General features: G+C 39.4%; 1 long non-coding RNA gene across 1 annotated transcript in view; it reads right to left on the bottom strand.

The window, feature by feature from the left end:
• Nucleotides 1-1,625: 1,625 nt before the first annotated feature.
• The window catches only part of LOC106888216, a 33,690-nt gene continuing 12,005 nt past the window's right edge, over nucleotides 1,626-23,310 (bottom strand). Inside the window, exons 2-3 of the long non-coding RNA XR_001412068.1 lie at nucleotides 10,911-11,028; nucleotides 1,626-1,682 (exon numbers count right to left, since the gene is read on the bottom strand). This is a non-coding gene — a long non-coding RNA (uncharacterized LOC106888216). The remainder of the gene's footprint in view (nucleotides 1,683-10,910; nucleotides 11,029-23,310) is intronic.

Genomic DNA, 23,310 nt, shown 5'->3' on the forward strand with positions numbered 1-23,310 from the left:
AGACTAAATGATGCTGTGTCTTCCACGTCTCCTGGCTCAGGCAAACCCTATCTCTGGAAACTCAAAAGCTGCCAAGAGGCACCAGCCTTTATTGCAAAGCTGAGGCACGCTGAGGATGACTGCAACCTTTATTAAGACTCAGGAGAGTCTTACTGTTTGGTTAGGCCTCACAGTAGACAAGTTACAAAGGCTTCTGTGCTTTGTGCTGTTATCTGAGGGAAAGAAACCTGCCTCCAGGCTTTCAATGAAGGAAAGAGCAGCTCTCTACAACCTAACTTCCAGAAGGAAACCTGGTTTCCAGGCTCCTTTCCAACACACAGTGTCTCACCACCACCCGCACATCTCCTTTTATTGACACAAAGCCCACCTCATTATTTCTGGACTTTAAGTAGATCATGAGGAGCAAATTAGTGAAAACTCAGCATGTGAGGGAGAAACTATCCGAGGCAGGATTCCTCAAGTACTTATCACATGGCTGGAAAGAGGAGAAGTTCCAAAAGGATCAATGTGTGGCACGTAGTGTCAGACCACAGCAAGGGAGAAAGAACCTCTCAGAAGATCAGCCATTTTAGAGCCAGGAGGCGATGCAGGGAGCATTCTCTGACACCTTTTTAAATACACATAACACTGTTTATTTCCCCTGTCCTGAATCTAATTTTCTCTCAGCTCCAGGATTATTGTACTGGCATCTCTCCTAATATATTTGGCTTCATGACAATGTTCAATAATCAATAGCAAAAGAAGAAAAGAATGACACACCAGAAGCAAAAAAAACCCAAAATGTGAAGGCTTGTCAGTCAGGCCTACTGTCTCCTTCAAGAACTTCCTCTGGAAACGTGGTAGAGAATGAAAGAAGCCTGTGCAGGAAACCTGGAGGACTCCACACTCCCTGTCAGCTCTCTCCAACTAGACCAACAGACACATTTAACCTCATCACAACTTCTTCTCTAAAACGTGAATTGTGATTAATCTGCAGTAGATTCCTTGCACAAGAAAGATCACAAAAGGCTCTGCAAGCTCAGTCCTAAAAGACAGTAAGTGAAATACTCTCCTCTAGAACACTTTTCTCAAACAAGTTGAACTTACTTTGCAAGCCCACAACTCACCTTTTTAATACAGGGACACTTCAGGCCATAAAAGTAAATAGGCAAATATTAAGTGAGGTGACTCAAACATTTACGCAAGCAAAGCCACTCTTATTTTGTCAGAAAACAAATAAAGTTCAGCGTTGGCAGAGTTTTATAAGCCATCACACTTCACTTTGTTTTTCCACTTCTTTTTCATGACCCAAACTTGAAAGGCAAGGTAACCTTGGTGACTGGTCGCACACAACTGCTCAGGAGTGTCCCACAGTTCTCAGGACTTCATTTGGTCAGGACATAAGGAGGCCAACTCCTCAGCAGGTACTAAATACAGGAACCTAAATACTACAAGTGCGTGTTGGGCAAGTGATTGGGATAAAGAAAAGATCAAATGGAAGCTCAGCCTTTCTTTTTGCTCTTGTAGAACATGCACAAATGATACTCTCTGTTTCTTAAATAACTCCAATATACATAAAAATGTGAAAAGTGAAGCCTGAGGTAACTTTGTTTATATTACAGGCATTGAAAAGTCCTACCTTGATGTCTCAGTCACGTCATGTTTTTGCTACTCAGGTCAATTGCTACCAGGTTTCTCAGAAGCTGGAAAAAGACAATGGAAAGATAAATCCTAATGGACTGGATAAACATCTTCCTTTGAAACAACGCAAGAATTGCACAGGGTCTATATAAAAACTACTTAATTTTAATGACAGATTTATGTCATAACAAATAATGTTTTAGCTTGTGACTCTTGCTTGTTTTGAGTACAACTTAAGTGATATAACTGGATAGGGAAGACATTGAAGCAGAGAGCTCTGTTCCAAAATAAGGCATGTAAAGGTTGTATGAACGTTCAGTGGAGAGAGCCCTAATTCATTACAGAATGGGATTCATATACTTACACAGTGAAAAGCTTGGATTAGGCACACAACATAATTTCCATTATGTTAATGTTGCTTTAAAATATATTGCACGGAGTGCTGCAACAATCAAATTATCAATTATAATGTCTACTCAGAGTAGAAAAGTGTTGCAAACAGAGGGCTGATTACTGCTTCAGTACTTCCAATCTGCATACTCATTGTTTAGTACAGGGAAAACAAATTATCTTGTGTTGGCCCTAGTTCAAATTTAATTAAATGAGTGCAAAGCAATTATAATAAAGTACAATAGTATAGTAATGAAAGGAAAATAACTCATTAACCTATTAATCTTTATTTATGTTCCTCTCAAATAAGTATGTAATTTCTTTATCACTGCATCCCATAAGAAATAGCAGGCTCTCACTGCTCATGGTCTGCTTCAGCAGGGCTTATTTTGCTAAAGATCATTGTATGACTTCACTGTTACTATTTATATAGATTTTATTTAATGTGTCTGATTTTTCTCCTCTCCCTTACACAGTATATTTTAAAACCCTTTCCCACATATCCGTGATGTAGATTATAAACCTGTTCTCACCCCTCTTTTCTTTTAACACTTGTCAGTTCTGAAAGGTAAACCTCTCTAGGAGCATTGGTATGCTTCTGTCATTGCGTAAGGGAGGGAGCGCTCCCAGAACATCTGCTATAAAAGACGGTCTTACATTAAGACATAAGATGAAAGCATATTATTTTTAAGAGGACCTGACACAGCTAGTGCTTTCCAGTGTTTATGGGTATAACAACATACCCCATCTTTGCAAATGTGCTTTTTTTGGTCCTTCATTCCAAGTTTTATCTAGGTTGCTGGGTTGTTTTATTATTCTGACAAATCTCAACTTCCAGGAAAAACAATATTTTTAGACGATTAGTCAAATATTATACTGTGGTGTATTATAATCACGCTAGCTGTATGCTAGCTACCATTATTACCTTATCTCTCCACAACTGGTTTTGTTTTCCTTGACGTTTTACATTCTAGTGTGTACATTTAATGTCACACACCAGTGCTTGGCTTATTGCAGCCAGTCAGGGTTGACTCTGTCCTTTCACCGAGCTGAGCCACTCACAAAAAAAAACCAAACCCAACCAAACAACAAAAAAAAAACCAACCACCATCAAAACTAAGCTGTGAGGGAGCAGCAAGATTATGAGCAAAAACACATTTCAAAATTATTTGCTAAACAGCACTTTCTCCTTTTTTAGGCTGAGGAAACTAATACCATCAAATTTTTTTCTACTAAATAAAACACAGGAGAGATGGTACTGTAAGCAGTGACTGAATATTATCCTGGAAAATAGGCAAAAATGGTAACTGCCATATAAACTGTAAGAAAATTAAATTAGAAGAACTACAGTTTTAAAATACAGTCTCCACATCCGCATGCACAAGTGTAATTACACTTACAGAAGACCAGAGGTACCTGTGTAAAATATATAATCAACAGAAATATAATTCTGAATATGCATAAAGGATGAATGAAGGTTCTTTTTGAAAACTGGGAAGTAAAACCTGCACAAAAGAGTTTGCAAAAAGTCAGACGTCCCTTGGTTTTTTCCTTTCCACGCACGGACGCTGTGCAGGCAGGGTCCAATCTTAACTGCCTCCTAAGAGTCAGGCAGAACAGCTTCCAAAAAGTTATTAACAGATTCTCTGAGAGGATTGTAGAGGTGCAAATTTACAGCTCAGATGGCTGAGAAACATACAAGTTCACCATATCTTTCCTCTTCACACATAGCAAAAAACTTCTGCCTTGTAGAGTATATTTCTGGTTTCACAATCTGCTGCTGAGAACTCTGTTAGCAAGAAATGGAACTCTTTAATCTTAATGACACTTAATGAGTCACTCTATTCTTTGCACATTTTTAACACTCAGTTCTTTATTTCACACTTATTGCTCAATTCTTGCTTTTATATTATTGCAGCACTAGCACTGCATTAATACAGCTCTGCGGAGAGCCGTGTGTGGCTCTATTGTGTGGCGTGGGACAAAGGACATTGTTGGTGGTGACATTGCTGCTGACCTGCTGGCACGAGTGATCAAGAGCTGCAAAGCCATCGCCAATAGGTGGCACGTTCGCATTTTGCAGAGTATAGTACCATAATTCTTTTTTTTTTTTTTTCCCTTTGTTTTTGTTTGTTTGTTTTGACAATGATTCATGTTTTAATTACAGTATTTCAACATGTGAAGTAACTAAATCATTAAAAGCGGAAGAAAGACAAAAAATAAATTTTGCTATGTACAATCATCAGAATCTCACACGAATTGTCATCTCTTTTAGTCCAGAGTTAAATACTTGTCATCAAGCTAAATTAATGTTTATTCTCTGTGTAGAGCAACCACTAGAGGGGAGTTTGACACTCATGTTGCCAGTTCACAACTACATGCTAAACGGCAGGGAAAGGTAGAAGATCAGAAATCCACAGTAATTAAAAAAGACTATCATGCCAAGCCCACAAATTCTCTCCATCTTTCCAGATTACTGAGTGAGATGATTTCTATCTGACTTAATAAAAGTCTAAAGTCTGCTGCCAGTTGAGCTGACTCTGTCCGGCTCTCTGATATATAAAGCGAAGAAATGAAACTGCAGTGAGCTGAGGAAGAGAATATGAAGTGTGCTTAATAATGAAGACAAATATAAAATAGAATTGCCTGAGATGAGACTAGACCTCACACTCACTGGACTTTGCCAGCCCTAGGACAGTTACACGGGGGCTCTTTTTCTTTCTCCTGCCTGCAAATCACTGGCCTAATGCGGCATCTGGTAAAAATATACAACTTGAAAATACACAATAATGTCTGCTCTCTGCACCTAAAATGTATACTGAACTGCCCTCGATGTTTCCTCCTGTGTGCATCTTGGTTTTATTTAAAGTGCATTCCCACTGCACTGTGCACCACAGGGAGCGACAAGGTCAGATTTTCAGAAAGCATCAGCCTCCCTCTGCGACGGGTATAACGCACATCACCGGTGAATTTTTCCTTTAATGCAAACAGACACAGTTTCACTCAAGTCAACTTACACCTGAAAAAGATTTGGCCAGATCAGTATAAATCATAAAAGTACCTGCCAGGACATCAGGCACATTGCTGAATGCTTGGCTGTGGTGGGCACAAGGACACAGCTCCTCAAGTGCCTGGGCACCGGGAGGTACAACCAACCCGTGACTCCTCTCTGCTTTGAAATCCTTGGCACACCTAACTCTTTAGCCAGAAGGACTACTTAAAGCCTAATTGATATATCCTATTAGTCATACGCAACCTCATCCTAACACAAGTTCTTGTATCACAGCATCATACAGAACCCCTCTAGTAAATAAAAACCAACAACACAGAGTCTGAAACTTCCTTAATATTGTAGTTTGTATGTCTGTGGATATTTTCAGGTGCAAGCATATATCTGTCACAAGCAGAATATATATACGTATATGTGTATATATATATACACACAGACACATCATTTTTTCATCACTGGGTCTCAGATGTGCTTCTACTGATCTTCAGAATAATGGAAGAGCGGAGATTCAAAATAATAAAAAAGATATTATATCTTCTAGAAGAAAGAAGTGAATACACTGCACGCTGCTTGTCACAAAGAATGTATTTAATCCATGCTCTTATTTATAGCATCAAAGTGTTTTTGACAGTAGTAAGGAGAGCAGAAAGTCAACAAACATGAGACAAAGACAAGAAACAAAACTGCACTCAATTTAACTCAAACAGTATTTAAAGGGACACTGATCATGTAAGAAAATATAAAGTATCTATTTAAAAGTTAAAGCTCTTGCCTATTATGATGATACTCCTGTTGTGCACCATAACATACTATTCACCTAATTTACTCTTAACACCTACCACTGACCACAATGGAAGTTTTCTGGCACACAATTGATGCAAGTGGAGAATCTGACCCTATATCTGAAAACCTTCCATTAAAGAAGTAATTAGTGTACACAGGTGTTGTTTTTCCTTAGTAATCGATGTGCAACTCTAACCACTTCTAAAGGCTGGCCACTTGCTTGACAGATAAGAATTTATTTTCCTCAGTAATGAGCACAATTTCATATGGATGGGTGCTTTTTTTTCCCTCCACAAAACAGAAAGGCAATCTATATTTCAGCATTCAATCCTTCTCATGCCAAAACCTCAGGTGGCCCCTTCGGAAGATCTGCAACTCCACTGAGCTTATGCAAGATACCACAGCGAGCCTGACCACGAGGCACCACCTCAGGCATTAGGATGCACTAATTACTGAAGATTTGGAAAAGTGTTGAGAACACCAAACACTTGGAGACTACTGCCCTCAGTGTTCCTACTGAAAAGCTTCCAGGAGCCCACAAATATTTCCAGGCAGGCACCAGAAACGAAAAGGCAAAATCAGAGAATCACCGAATCTTCTAGGTTGGAAGGGACCTTAAAGATCATCTTGTCCAACCGTCAACCTAATTTTGACAAAAACAGACACCCACACAACAAACGAAAAGCAACACCATCACTAAACCATACCTCCCAGCACTACATCAACCTGTCTTTTGAACACCTCCAGGGATGGTGCCTCAACCACCTCCCTGGGCAGCCCATTCCAATGGCTGATAACCCTTTCGGTGAAAAAATTTTTCCTAATATCCAGCCTGAACCTCCCCTGGCGTAACTTGAGGCCATTTCCTCTTGTCCTGTCGCCTGTGACTTGAGAAAAGAGACCGACCCCCATCTCTCTACACCCTCCTTTCAGGTAGTTGTAGAGAGCAGATGACTAGAAGGCATTTCTTCACATTTACAACCTAATAATGACAATATTTTGCACACCAGCTCTCATGACCAGAAGGCATTTCTTCACATTTACAACTGAATAATGACAATATTTTGCACACCAGCTCTCTCTCCAAGGGCGTGCTGCAGTTGAGGACAGTAAGAGCAGGGACACAACGCCCAGTGATGGGACCAGCCTTGTAGAAGTGACCACGGTTTGGCCTGCAGCTCTTGCAGCAGAGAATCAGTACTTATGTCCATCATCAGAATTATCCTTTGTAGATTAATTCCCAGCATCAAAATTAAGAATGTCTACTCTAAAACGAGATTTCAAGATCACAGTGTATTAATTGACCATGAAACGACAATGAGTCTGCAAGGTCACACCGTCCATCCCCCCCAAGGCTTAAAATGATATGAAAATATTTCATGAAAATAGTTGAAGTGCCATGTTAATGCTTGCATAAATGTGCTGCAAACCCTGCATCTGGAATATTCCACAGGTTGTGTTCTGTTCAATATTCTACATCTCGAAGATGGTCACACACATGAAAATGGGGTGAACATGGACATCAAGACCAAATCTTACAAGGACTGCTGAAGAATTTGCCAGCCTCACAAAACAAGTAGCTCTAGCAAAAAAAACCCCTTGAAGTCACTATTTACAAAGTGTGATTCATCTGTTTAATGGTGACAGAGAATTCAGTATGTAGTCCAGATGGTCTCACAGATAACAAATCTAGCTTGGATTTTTGACGCTGCGGACAGGCTGTCTGACTGGCTCACACTAAGACAGACAGACAGGTAGATTGATGGATAGACAGACAGACAGCGACCTTCTCTTCTTGAAACAGTTTTGCTGTTAATACATGTTATAGAATAAAAAATCCAGCTATACATAGACCTCACTAACCTACAGAACCAGTACAGGAGAGACCTGAAAACATAAGCAGACTATTATTTTAAGTTGACAAGTTCAGATGTTTCTGTTGTGCCCTTAGGAAAGAAAAGGGCAAGGACTGAAGACAATTATTTTAAGCTGACAAGTTCAGATGTTTCTGTTGTCCCCTTAGGAAAGAAAAGGGCAAGGACTGAGTTTTAAAGCCTAATCAATAATAGATTTTAATCTCTAAGCTAGAACAGGACAGTTCTGGGCTAGTGCAGCGATTCCCCAACAGCTGGTATATGTGCTTCAGAGTACTGCAAGTTTTTGGCAAAGAAACTCAACTGACTCTGGATTCTATTCTCAGAGCTGCCTTTCCCCAACTTTTAACCCAAGGCAATTTACCTGACTTACGTCTGTTTCTGGTTAGCCAGCTGGTAAATAGAGAATATAATTGCATCCCTTATAGGGATGCTCATGGTGGGGCTTAATTATTGAACGTCTTTAAGATATGTCGAGGTTCTTGGTGAGGAGTTGTGCAATCCATTAATAAATAATGGAGGGCACTAAAGAGGAAGGGAAGCACAAAGCTGAATTGTTGCACAGGAGAAACGTTAGCCAAACCGAGGCAGCAGAAACGCAGGCAAGTGATTAGTTGATGTGATGTGAAAAGGAAGAGAGCAAAATCACTAAATTAATTGCACTAGAAAACATAAAGAAGGAAAATGGGCTAAGTTGAAATGACAAAAAAGTAAACTTGGACAAATGGGAAAGGACAGACCTGGCAAAACAGAGTAAGTTGTGTGTCACCAGAGAGGTGCTGAGATTGGACTGAGCCGGGAAGCTCAAACTGACTGGAAGGAGAACTCTGTGCTTTACAATTCAAGCTTCATTCTGTTCCAGTTTGCTCATTTCTTTACAGCGTGGCTTACACAGATTGTTCTAATGGATGGCACTGCCACAGGGCATATGCCCTCTTCTATCTCATCTGAAGTGGGTGGTACCTCGGGGAGTTGACAGCTTCTCCTGAATGTGTGGCATTTCTGGGACAGACATCTGCACAGACATCTCCGAAACAGCCTAAGGGAAGCAGCATTGACTCCCTTCACCAGCCTGATCATCTGCAAATTACATCACACCAACTACTTTCATTTCCCCAGCATAATTGCCGTAAGTGATCCATTGATTGCTATCTGACACTTAGCTTTTCCCTTTTCATTTCCCAGATGTTGCTGGTTTTGTCATCACTCTCAACTCCATTCTATCAGAGATGTGACAACACATATTAAAGGGACACGACCATACTGCAAAGGAAGAGTTATGTCAGATAAGTACAGTAGAGAATCACAGTGTTTAAACAGGCTTATCACAAATGTAATACTTTGCAAATGAAACACAATTAGCTTACTGTTTATTCAGCTCTCATCAGAAAAGTTGCTTTCCATACTGGATTTCTGCACTGCAAAGGCCATGCACTTCAGACAGAATGGCAGCAAACAAAATCCTTTCCCCTTATTTTTTTTGAAGTGCCCTGTGTTTTTTCTTTTTGAAGAACAAAAGATATTTATTTAAAGAGTGGGGTTTTTTTCTATAAGTCCTTGTTTGATTCTGAAATCTTTGGATAAAATTAGATTTATAAGACCACCAACTTTATCTTCTGCTTCTTTCACATAGTTTTAAGTTATTGCCTATTCGTACTACAAATATAGTGACTACCCATTGGAGCTATCACTGGGTTCAGTTTTCCAGCCCCAATTTACATTTAGTATTACAAAAGAAGTGCACAAAAATGAACTAATGTGAGTTAGTCTGCACAGTAGGAACTCAAAGACAAAGATTTTTTTCAACTTTTTTCTGCAGTCCAACCTAGGGACCTAGCTCTCAGATTATTTTTTAGGAATTGCCTTGTTTCTAAATTTACACGAGTAGCACATTAGGTAGGCAGGGTACTTTTTATGTCAAGAAAATTGAGGGGCTGGAAGACAATCAAAGTCCACAAAACCTAGCCTTATACTAATATTTTACTATGGCATCCCTCCTGTACTGAAAAAAGTCCACAAAACCTGGCCTTATACTAACATTTTACTATGGCATCCCTCCTGTACTGAAAATGTACAGTCTAACTGGGGGCATAGGGACCAAAGATCTTTTCTACCAATATGGGTGGGTTCTTCTTCTCTAATGTACAGAGATAACCTATGCTTTTTGAGAGCATTTTAACCATACTGAGGAATGTCCCTGGAACACAAAGAGTCATTAGGTATTGTCCTGGTTTGAGGTAAAACAGAACTGACTTTCTCTTCAGTAATTTTACATCTTAGCTAGGCTTCTTCTAACCCTCTGAAATTAACAGTATATTGTGGAAACACAGAGTCATTAGGTATTGCCCTGGTTTGAGGTAAAACGGAACTAACTTTCTCTTCAGTTATTTTACATCTTAGCTAGGCTTCTTCTAACCCTCTGAAATTAACAGTATATTGTGGAGAAAACTGCTCGTTCTCAGAGTGATCGGACCAATGTTTGTACTTCATGCCAAGGAACGGGGTACAGAGAGGCTCTTGCCTCCTGGACAGGAGAGGTGACCCAAACCCAACCAACTGGGATATTCCATCCTATCTGCCCCATGCTCGGTATAAAAACTGAGGGATTAAAGGGTCAGTTCTTTCTTCAATGGCTGACATCCAAAGAGGACCCTGTCTGTTCATCTCCCTTTGATCCCAATCCGTGTGTTCCTGACTCCAGAGCTGGAACCCAATTCCCATCCATCACTGAGTCCAGACTGGGATTTCCCCAGTGCCTGCTGGTGACGTGATTGTCATCCTGGGAGCTTGATACGGTTTTGTATATATTGTATTTATTTCATTATTTCCTTTTTTATTTTAGTTTAGTTCATTCTAAACTTGTAAATCTCCTTATCTCTTCCTCTCCTCTCATTGGCAGGGGGGGAAGGGCCATCTGTCATTCTGATTGACCAATTCGACCTAAACCACGACAGGTATACCACGAGGAAAAACCCATCCAGCAAGGAGAAAAGGTGTTAGAGGAAGGACCTCATGGTTCTTTTCCACACTGCTGAGTCCATGGTGCATACCCTGAGATGCACTGAGCAGTTAAATGATTTTGTTCCAGGCAGTAAATTTTGAAAAATCATTTGGCCTCATCACTTGGTGCTGAACACTGAGTCTTGCTCAATCTTGCTCTAAAATGTATGAATGACTCAGAAGAATTCCATGCCTTTTAGCAATAAAATATTAAATACAAACACTGAGCTTACCTTCTGCCACTCCACTACTCATTTTCCTGCTATTGACAACGAAGGTGCATCAATTCCAATAAAACTTCATTCCAGCTTTCATGTTTTTCTTGGAAAAGAAAGCAGGTGAATCCTTGATCTGCAAAAGATAAATGCTATTTTGTTCTAGCCTGTCTGACCAGTCTATCAATGACAGTCATTCATCTGCTGTGGAAAAGTGAACAGTGCACCAAGAATTTGCTAACATTGCATCTGCCAGTACATTTTTCTTTGATAGTAAGCGAGGCATAATAAACCTTGATCTTTTTTATATGCCGGTTTTTGTTTGGGAAGTATGATTCATTGGCTATTTGCTACTACACATCGTTCCTCTACAGAATCACATTCTACAGTCACAACAAAGTTGTTCCTTGGATTCAAAAAACCCCACTATTTATTATTCTTAAAAATAATAATATAACAGCGAAAACTCCATGTGAAAATTTTAGGCTCACATTTTCAGTGCTGACACCTGCTGAGAGATGCATCAGAGAAAGAGGGCCCATTATCACCATAAGAACTCAAGAAAATTCCTTCTGAATTCCAGTAAATATATTCCTTTTCAACAGCTTATTCGAGATATATGAATGTGATGAAATTCTGTGTTCTGTGTGAGTGAAAGCGTTTTCATTTTCATTCAGCAAATAATAATCTGTAACCCTCAATGACATTAAAAAGAGTATTTGTCTTCGCAGTGCTCCATGGAAGTTGTTTGAACACCTCTGACAAAACTTTTCAGCCTAAAAGCTACATTGGTGATCATTTGCACACACGAGTGATCATTTAGAGGCTGGAAAAGTATTCTTGGACCTTTCATTGCCTATGTAATGGTATTTTCCTAACTGCATGCATTTCAGCGAGCCTGTTTCACAAATAGAACATACTACTGAGCTGCATTTTTCCTATAACACACTCATGACTCACCTTCTCCTATTATGCTTCTTCCAGAAGAACAAATAAGGCAGGGAGAGCACCAGTCAGTTCACCTCTTTCATCCAAAGCAGATGAAAAACTATTAACTCTATCACAAATGTCTTTCTTTTCAGATAACTCTTTCTTTACATAACAATTATTAGCTTTCCCCTGCAATTTGGGTCAGCTTCTTCACTTTTTTTTAAGAAAGGGAAGACAGGATAAAAAGGAGAGGGTCCAGACTAACATAAATACAAATAAGCCTACGCAGGGGTGTAACGTGATGGAAAGAACAGGTTTCAGCTTGTGCACGCTGCTGTATCTCATCTGGGGTTAATGGATTCACAATAACAGGCACATTATGAACCCAACCCAGTATGTCATCTGTACACAGATGAAATAACATTAATTAAATAAAATCACAACAGAAAATAGCAGTACTGTTCCCTGTTAAATATATGCTGCCTGTATATAAGAAAGTCAGTATAAAGGATACTTTGACTCCATTACTCTTTCCAACACTGAGATGCACGTGAAAAAGATTTTAAAATAATATGAGAGGTTTCTCTCACTCCCAACATTGAGGTTCTTCTAAAAAAAATAAGTGATTGTAAACATTCCTGTATGAGTAAATATTACTTTTGTTTTACGTATATTATTATACTCCCCTTGTTTTTCCATCTTGGCCAGCAGAAAATTATGATCTATTACACAGAAACATAACTTCTTATAAAGAAATAAAACCTATATTATTATACTCCCCTTGTTTTTTTCATCTAGGCCAGCAGAAAATTATGATCTATTACATAGAAACATAACTTCTTATAAAGAAATAAAACAAGTAGATACATGACATGCTGAGTAATGCAACGTATAATTACTGGATACGATACAAATTTAGGCACTTCCTATGTTTCATGTAGGAAACGCTTCTTCAACACTGTGCTAGTAATTCCTTGCCCTCCAGTTCTATTTTGTCTATTCCTTTGAGAAACTGTCTCTTCTAATGTACACACTCTCTAGAGGGAGACTGCAACTCTACTTGTGAGTATGCAAACAATGATATTCGCTGATATACCACAGACTTAATTGATTCGAGTCTGGAAAAAGATTTGGAACAGCTTAACTCACACAGTAGGTACATTGTGGAGCAACTTCCACTTATTAAACCACTGAAACAGAATGATCATTTAAACAGTAGCAGAGGCTCAATACCCTGAGCTTTGTTTGCTCAGTTAATATTAAAAGTCTTTCATGGATTTGCCATAAGGTATTTCAGTTTTCCCTTTTATGTATCAAAAACTGGTCAACTTTTTCCCCCTAATGTAACTTTCCGGAGAAGTAGCAAGAACAAGACAGAAAATCATCTTTAGAAACTAAAGCCAACACCCAACTTATATTTCCAAATTATTATGAATATTGTTATTTGGCTTTCATTTCATGGCAGCACCAAGGAATTCAAACTCCGAATCGCTATTCCCTTCCACAATGACAAGTACAAACAGCAGCAAAGCAATCCTTGCTCCAAAGCCCTCACAGGTAATCGAGTTATTAAAAATAGCAATACTGATCGCTATGGTCTGCCTGTAAGACCCTATTTAAATTCATCAGCTGATGCCACGTCAAGCACTACGTCATCGCAAATCATTCTGCAATCTGCCCAAGGACACCAGACCCACACATCTGACACACAGCCACGGGACTGACTTCACGGGACGTTGGACCGTGCTTGAGAGCAGTGTGTTCACCCAGAGCTTCAGCATGGGGTCAACTCCTCCTCGGCTGGAGAACTGGCCAAACAGAAACAGCCTCTCCCAAGAGCACGCAGCTAAAATGGGCTCTAATTTTAAGGTGCACAAACCTGAGCTACCATACATTGTTACTGAGTTCCTAGAAAGGGCTGGATCTGTTTGAGAGCAGCATGTTCACCCAGAGCTTCGGCACGGGCTCAACTCCTCCTCGTCTGGAGAACTGGCCAAACAGAAACAGCCTCTGAGAGCAGTGTGTTCACCCAGAGCTTCAGCATGGGGTCAACTCCTCCTCGGCTGGAGAACTGGCCAAACAGAAACAGCCTCTCCCAAGAGCACGCAGCTAAAATGGGCTCTAATTTTAAGGTGCACAAACCTGAGCTACCATACATTGTTACTGAGTTCCTAGAAAGGGCTGGATCTGTTTAGGATATTAGTTGGAGTTCATCCATTGCCTAAATTCCAGCAGGTCTGCAAAGTTTTACTTTAATAATACCATTCTCTTCAAACTTCACTGCGAAAAATGAAACAAAGGGATATTTATGTTCTCAGAATAAATCTTGCTACCCGAGTTTCAGAATTCCATGCATGCAATTCATACACAGAGAAATTTATGCACTTTTCCTTTTTCATAGTCATCTTAACTACACAGCCAAACACAGCATGTGAACTTGGTAGATCCCATAATAATTACGTAGGAGTGCAAATTCCAGGCTTGCTTGTGCAGTTCTAAGGCTTTGGCTTGTAGTTTCAACGTGGTTCTTTATGTACAGATTTATACTAATTTCTCACCATCAATAAATAATACTTCCTTAAACAATGCATTTCCTTAATCTTCTAGGCTTTTCACATATAAAGGTTCAGCCTTTAGCCATTCTGACCTCGGTAACTACAAGGTACATGTCACGGGTTAATAAAACCTACCATCTGTGCTTGCAAAACTACACCATAACACATTTTGCTTTATTTTTGTTTGCTATAGATTTAAAAGTTGAACTAGAATGAGAACCTTTTTTTAAGCTTAAGGGGAAACGTGGTCATGGAACTGAGGAAGCTTTGTGGCAGAAGGCTGTATTGATATCTGCACTTATGTCCTTATCAAGAACAGGTCAAATAATCCTTTCTTGGAATTACACGGTGATGAGTTGAGATAAATAAACCAGACCATGTAATTCATAATCCTTAACGGTAACAATTAATTTTCAGAATTTGTCTCCTGTGAAAGGAAGCACTGGTGTTTCAAAGCCATGATTATTTTAGCTCTGATGTACTCATACCACAGTGTGTATTGGCCTACTTCTGAACAGATCTGGAGAGCTAAGTAACTAGGCCTATAAAACTATACTCCCTGGATTTCATGTGAGTCTAAATGTAAACAACAGAACTTACAACTAATTGCCTTTTAGATAAAGCTGACTTAAGCAACTGAGATAACAGAATCCTACAATACTCTGGATGAAACATACTAAAAATGTGAATTAATAAGTTAGCTGATATTGAGCTCCAGATGTTTCTTACTCTGGCAACGTTCCTTAAGTGATGATAAGCAGATTTACATACTTAACTAATATGTTTATTTAAAGAAAATTTCCAAATCCAGACTAACATCCAGATTTCTTATTTGGCTTCAGATCAAAAGACATACTATCAATAAGGATGGCATCCAGGAAAACCTTTTCAACATCTGCTTAGAACTAAACAACAGATATTTGATTTTCTGCAAATTTAATTTCAGGCAAAATTTTACTTCATCCAATATTTTTTATATCCTCAAGACAGCCTGACCTAGTCATTTTGCATATTTAAATCTCAGAATGCAGCTCGTACACTGGCAGAGACAGCAGTTGCTAAGGAGAAACTCTGTTAGTTTGTAGTTCACATTTAAAATGCTGTGAGCAATTTCCCTTAGAGTGAGAACAAAAGCTTTTTGGAAGCAAAGCTAATAATATTGATGATTTAAAGAAACAAATTCAAAAATGTTTTATATGTCCCTTGTAATTTAAAGAAACTTAAGTAGACGGTAACAAAAATTGAAGCTCCACTGTTTCATAAGGGTGAGGAATGGAAAATAAAGTTAATATTACTGAGTCATAGTTGGTATTCTTTGAAACTCTCTCTTATGAGAAGTGCTTATTGATACATTTAAGGCAAATTAAGAAAAGACCAACTCAGAGCAAAAACTTAAAAGAAAATACTTGGAGGAATGGACACCGTTCCAAATTTCTTCCCAGGTTACAGAAAGGAAAACACAAATGTACTGCTCACTGGGAAGGAAAGGGTGTATTCCAGGGCTGAGCAAGGGCTCACCAGGTAATATAAAATATGGACTTCATTTTCAAACTTATTTTAGAAGAGAAATGAAACAAAGAAAAATGTTTCCAAGCAAGTTGAGCACTCGCATAAACTTCTACTGAAACCCAAGATAATATAGACATAGAAGAGGTAGATGCTAAGCCATGCGTTGTACCCGTAGATATACAGACTGTCTGAGGAGCGATGCCAAGGATGAGGAGAGATGAGAGGAAAAACTACCCAGTGTTTCTTGTGGTTCCTTGGTGTACGTGAGAGAACAGGAAATATGCCTACCAGGAACTGGGGGCAGAAGAAAGTCTTCTGGATCTGGATAACCCTATAACATGATTGGTCTCTAGAACCCCACACCCACAGCTTTCAACCTACTTTGCAAAGCATGTAAGTACAGGAAAATTGCTAATCCAAATCACCCTGCAGGGCCACGGCAGAATCAGAACTATAACATAAGAAACAAGAACGCCCTACCCACAGAACACACTCATTTTTTACATTAAAAAGAGAGTATATACTGCTACACTCCATTTGCTGTGGAAAAAGAAAGGCTGAAAAATGCAACAGGAACATTCCCTAAACTGTAATCAGAAATCAAAGGGAAATAAAGGGAAGTCAGCATTTATTACTTCATTAAGAATGTGTGCTTAACTGGCATTAAGATTTTGGAATACCTGGGGTTAACAATACTGCTCTCAGATGGAGCCAGACTTTCCCATTGATTTGTCTGTGTAGCTAAGTGGTAACAATCAGAAAACTCCACTGTATTAGTTTGTTAGTGAAAACAGTGACAATCTCAGGGTTTGGAGCTGGAATTCTCTGCCATGGAAGTTAGCTTACCCCAGGTGATGACGGTCAAACACATAGAAATGAAGGTGAAACATCTCACAGTGTTTATACATACATTGTAAATAAGCTTAAAACGGTGAGATTTTTAATTGCTAATGATTATTAAGGTGTTTTGTTCCTATGTTAGCATGGGTCTCTGCAGTCTGAACTTCCAAATTTTCCTGACATCCACAATGTCCATCGAGGAAGATACGCTCCTTTTCAAAGGAGCTGAGATTGCAATTCAAAGATTTGTCTCCAAGATGTGACGCTTTACAGCAGACACAGCAAAATATGTCCATGCTGCTTTTAGAGGCAATAAGGCTTCTCTCGGACCCAAGTAAGGCTAAGCCCTGCTCAGGGCTGTTCCAACCAAGGAAAGAGCCTGGAAAGGGCCTATGGATACTGGAGAAAGAAGGAGCAGCAGCATCCAGGTGTCGGGGTGAATGCTGGGCAGTACACCTGCTGCCCAGGTCATTTTTTACAGCTCGAAGTACATTAGGAAGCACTGATACAGCACCAGGCAATACATTCCCCCCTCCAGCTTCGGCTAGCCCCTCATATAACAACCACATCTCACAACATCTCTTCCTCTATATATTTCCCCAATTCCTCTTCCATTTACCACGCTGCTTCTACTATTGTCAGATCCTTCTATTATATTTGGTTCTTTTTCATTATGCTCCACATGTAAGTAAATTTGTCCCTAATTCTTTCATACTGACCTTTTTCCAGCAGTGATTCACATCCCCAATTACCAGTATTTGCCACAATTACAAAGTATCTTGTAATGTCAATGCTTTCTCTTCCTTCAGGATTTTAAATACCAGTAGAGTCACCTTTTATTTTCTTTTTTCATGGATTTAGTTTTCCTGATTTCCCTTTCTGTAATTAAGTTCCTCAAATCCCTGAACTGTTCCAGGTTGCTCTTTTTAGATCCTTCTCCAGCTCTATAACATCTTCCAAGCATGGTAACAAAAATGGATGATTAAACAGGGTTTTATTTCACTTAAAAATTTGTTTTACCACTGCGTCCTCTCATTCCATGTACTTCCACCTTAGAGGCTCTGGCTTCTCCCTTCTTAAAATTTGCGTTCTATAAAATGTATTTTGATTTAATGTTTTTGTCATCATTATTTCTTCTTTTAAACCACAAAAGAACCAAATATACATAACTTCTACTTTTGATTTACCCTAACTGCTAGTCTCTTTGCCTTATTACTTTAATTCCTCTTTGCTCAACTGTAGAATTAATGATACATTAAACTGTCCATAGTATATCCACAGCCCAGTGCGCCTGACTGCAGCAGCAAACATAAACCAGTAAGGAAGTTTGCAAACTGTTCCGTTATCACATGGAATTGTGTTAAGATGAGTTTCCCAACCGTGCTTCACACTGAGAAGGCACCAGCACACAGCCTGGATCTGGCCAGGGGACAATTTGGGCTAAAGCCCGTGCAGTGCCGGTACGGGCAGAAATAGAATGAGACAAATTTGTGCCTCTTCTCTTCCAAGGACCTTCTCTGCTCCAGGATCTGCTGATGAGAACATCTCGCTCCAGTTCCTGCCCCATCCTTCAGCTCCACTCCTCCATCTAAAACAGCACCAGCCTCCAATCCCATGGGCAAACCTGAGGCAAACACTGCCTGGGCTGTGCTACAGCCTGGGAGGGTAGGCCTGCTTCAGCCTCCCCTTTCTACTGGCCTCCTGGGAATTACCCCCTTGCTGGGCATCAGGCAATAAAGCAATTTTGGATCTCAAAAAACCCCCCAAAAGTGAAAGTGAAGGTAGCACACCATTGGAAAAATGCCCCTTCGAGGAAAACCAGCTCCTTTGCTGTTTAAACACCCCTCCACGTCAGTAAAGATGCATCTTTTGCTTATTTGAGTGCACCCCAAAATATGATGTTGCCCTTCCCATTTTGCAATTTCAGCCAGAATTCAAAGATGTGTAAAGCCACATACAATGAATTTGATTAAATGTGTTGTAAGTCATTTATCTCCTCGTACCCAGGCCCCACTCCTGAAAGAAAACACAGCTCTGTTCATTGCAAACCATAAAATATTTCTCTCTAATTATTCTGGCACCACTAGACATGGTTGGTCTCTCATAAATTAATGTAAATCATGTGAATATCATTTATTATAAAACATATATCTGCAAAGCACAGTAAAACCTTCTTTTCTCCCTACTCAGGCAACACCACGCATTGCAGTCTGTCCAGTTTAACACTGGCCTAATATTTAATATCCCAGCACGGTGCCAGTCTGTACTACCTCTGATTGCTGGAAATAAACCATTCCACGTGAACACAAAAAATAGATTCAATGGAAGAAACAAGAACTGGTAGATAACACTTCCAAAACTATTTAAGTGACACAGGAGCTGCATTCCCTCTTTCAAAAGTGACTTAGGGACATAAGAGATTTTGAAATTTGTCATAAGCTGACGATAATTAGGCATTTGTGTGAATTATACTTTTTATCTCCATTTAATTACTCACTTGTACTCACTTCTGTGATTAATTAGATTTTGTTTGGAAGCAGTAGTGCATTATTCCTAACAGCTTACTACAAATGATATACTAACTGCTTGCAGCGTAAGGAGGTTTATATAAGTCCCTTGATGGGGCTTAGAAGAAATCCAGCCTGTAACAATTCCCTGAGGAGGCACAGCAGGCAGAGGTGGTTACAGGGGTGCTCTTCTACCCTGGAGGAAGGACAGCTGCCAATCGGGAATGGGAAACCCATAAAAACCCAGCAAGCAAGAAGAAATGCACTTTTTTTTTTTTTTTTTCCCAGGCTTCTGTAAAGGAGGGCTGGGGGTGCTGTTGCTTTCTAGAGAAGAAAATCTATGCAGGAGTGAGAAATAAACGTTTTTGTTGTCAATAAAAGAAGTTTTGTTAGCTACCTGCTGTGGGATATGGGCACTATGAAGGCACTTGGGCCATCTGATCAAGGCATCAAATATTCTAGAGAGGAATTCCTGGCATAAGTGGCAGAGAAATTGAAATGAGAAAAAGAAATGCTATCTTGTCCTAAAAGAATAACAGGAAGATTATTACAAAGCAAAAGCTGGGGGAGTGGCAGAGTGTTCTCCTTCCAAGACACAGCAGGGAAATCTCCTACAAGGTCACGGGCAGCTCTGGCAAACAGATAAAAAAACAGCAGCACTTGAGGAGAGGAGGCTGCGCCAGGTACAGGTGTACCTGGGGTACAGGTGCTCTGTCTGCTTCCCTTCTGGGCTGAGTCCATGACTTTTTAATGCTGCTACCAGTTTTGGAAGAACTCTGATTGTAGCTGGGTATCCCGTCTGCCTCTCCCCGGTCTCTATAACCTCCTCTTCCTCCCCTGCCTTGAGCACAGCTCCCTCCTTCTTCCCCTTCCTTCCCTTGTGCTGCCCTGGGTGCTTTGCTGCTGACAAACTCAGAAAGTTTGAAGAGTTAAAATGGAAATGAAGACAAGAATTTAACAAACCAAAGCGATTTCCATATCAAACTGGTAGTTTTCCCAGCCTGCCATTCTAATAAACAAGTGTTTCTTTACTATTATAAAAGTCATCAAACCGTGGTAAGGGAGACAAAAATCACTTCCAATCTCACCTGGGGGCTCGCAGCTAACACCACAATTACACATGATACTATGCCAGAAAATACTAAAGCAAATATTAGGAGGGGTTTTATTTATATTTATTCTGTCTGCGCAGCAGTGTCAGAGTTGACAGCTCAAAAGACTGCGTTTTTCCCAAACTCTTACTTTTAATAATCGGCAAACATGACTGAAGGAAGCAGTAAGAAATCTAATAAAAATGAATGCAGAAAGGATTAAGGAGACAGCTTCATGACAATTTACAGTTCTACATAGCAGTCTCTTGCTAGGAGTTGTGATAAGATAAATCTTGTTTACAGTGTGTTAATCCCGTGTCCCAATAATGCTAGTAGGCAATGGATTCAAGCCTTCCCGAGAAGAATGGAGCTGCTTTTGCATTAAATGAACAGCCGTGGGTAGCAGCAGCCTGAATGAGAGTGAGGAAGGTCAAGGGTTATTCTAGATTACACTTCCCAATGAGTCATTCTCACCTCTCCTCTTCAGAACATGTTTGATGTAAATTGTTTGGATGTAAATTATAAGCAAAGCTTTATTTGAACTTTTCTGGGTCAATGATTGACTTTTATTGCTCCCTACAGAGAGAAATTTCAAAGTCAGCTTCCAGGTTTATTCATATAATAGAGATTTTATGCATTTTCTATGACTAAAGAGGACTCTTAGTCCTCTTCTCCATTGTGAAATATCTTTAGTCATGAATAGACAGCATGTTAATATAATATCAGACACTCTCCTAGATCAATTTCAACTATGAACATAAAACTTTGTATTTCTCTTGCAGAGCCAATAAGAGTTCATGGACTATTACCTTTTTATCTCTGTATAGGCGTTAGGCCCTATCGCTACTTACCCGGGTCCAATCACTTCAAAATATTAGCTAATTAGACATTACCCAACCTATTGACCCCAAAAGGTAATGATTTGACCCAGACAGGACATATTACTGGAACTCAGAAGCCAGATTGTATTTCTAGATCTGATATTTAATTGTCTGGACACTTTAGGCAGCTCACTTCACCTTCTGTGACTGTTTCATCTTCAGCCTTTCTTACTCTGTGTTGACTGTAAGAGTTCCAAAACTTTCCTTTTCTATATAGATACCTCTCCTGCTTTATATTGCAGCATCAGTATTCCACTAGAAAAGAAGCAATAGTAAGAATAATTTGAAAAGTTACAAGAACCCTGCTCAGAGCCCAATATCTGCAGGTGCTGTTACTGGTAATAATAATCATTCTTCTGCTACAATTTTTTTAGTCATGCATTTGAGGATTTGAAAACTTGTTTCTCTATGGGCTGTGCTATTCATCAATAGTGAAAAATGAGTTGTCCTTTAGTCACCTTTTATCTTCCTTCTCCCCAGCTCATTCTTAGAAACAATAATCCAAGTTTCTTCTCTTTCTGCCATTTGAATGCCTGCACTCTGTATTGACTGCTAACCAATCTGAAAGCTATGAAGCTGTATTCTTTTTAATCACATCTGTCATTACAGGAGATGGTCACCTTAGCAGAAAGATCACTATAATGGCTTGCTAATGGGCTATTAAGGGGCTTTCAAGTATCAAGATGATCATCATAAGTAAGAACTGAGAGCCATTCTTTATTTCTGTGCAAGATTAATTTTTCCCCAGTAATTCCGTGGATTAATAATGCAAGGTTTGTGCACCTCAGGAACTGCTTCACGGTTTCTTACCATATGCTATGCAAATTCAATAATTAGCTCTTGACTTCACAATTTAAAAATAAGGTACTACTAACTCCATTTAGGCATGGGGAAAGTACCAAGTTGAGCGAGCATTCTGAAGGAAAGAATTATATGATATTCTTCATAAAGATCTTGATTTGATCAGAGCTTTCAGAATTACCTCAACACATATTCAGTTAGAGTCCATAAACATTTATAAATATAAAAGGCAAAAATGCACAAAATATTTGTAACCCCATTAAATGGCAAAAATGCACAAAATATTTGTAACCCCAAGTTTTCCTTTATCATTGCTTTGTTCTCAGATGAATTTCTCCTTGGAGAGCTTTGCAGTCTATATAGAAATGTTCTATATTCTGCCTAAGCTTGTGCTCTCCGAGTTGATATCCCTTCAAAAGAAAGCAGAAAACACTGAAAGTGGCACTAGACATTCCAATGTGAAATATTGAACTCATATTTTTGCTTATATAACAAATGGAAACGAAAAAAGTGGGTTCTTTCCAGTCCCAGCTGGTTATACATCTTATAACAAACTGTCAAACAATTTGACTTATATGTCAGATTTTGCTTAGGTATAGTTCTCGGTTTTTTCTGAGTGGAACAGGTACCCTTTGCTGACAGGCAACAGAATAAAGAGGTTTACCTACACTTGGACCTTTCATCTTTATAGGTTACTGTTCCAAAGTTCTACATAGAGAAATAAGTAATATATATGTACAAAGATATAATATTTTTTTTTTCAGCCAGCAATGCACTCGTTCTGAAACACTTCTTTCCAGTTAAATAGTTCTTTCTGCCTTCTTTTGGATCTGCATCCTGATCAGCATGGTCAGTGTGCCCTATGTTTAAAAAGGTTTCCTGAAGCTGAAGTAACTCTTGTGATTCTGCCTATGTTTTCTGATAACCCAGAGTCACCCCATGTGGCATTTCTTCCTCTCCTTGACTATTGGAAAGGAGGGGTAAGTGTCAGCAGGTGTAAACAGGAAAAAGGAGACGAGTGGCACCATTATAGCATTGCTTTCACTTGAGAGGGGCTACTTTTAGACAAGAAAGCACTTGCAGCAACTCTTATTTGATTGGCATCATTGTCTAGTGAAGCTGGCACACCATCTTGTGAGCAGGCACGACGCCATCCTAACAGATGGGCATGTGGATAGGAAGCCAAAAGATAATGTATGAGTACCAAATGTGTGTATTGGAGGGCAAGTTTCCCAGTCAGGAACATCAGAACGGCAGTTTATAAGCTTCTGCACCTATGTTTAAGGGAGATAACATACACATTG

The sequence above is a fragment of the Calidris pugnax genome, unplaced genomic scaffold (assembly GCF_001431845.1).
Source record: "Calidris pugnax isolate Ruff unplaced genomic scaffold, ASM143184v1 scaffold28, whole genome shotgun sequence".
Classification (NCBI taxonomy): domain Eukaryota; kingdom Metazoa; phylum Chordata; class Aves; order Charadriiformes; family Scolopacidae; genus Calidris; species Calidris pugnax.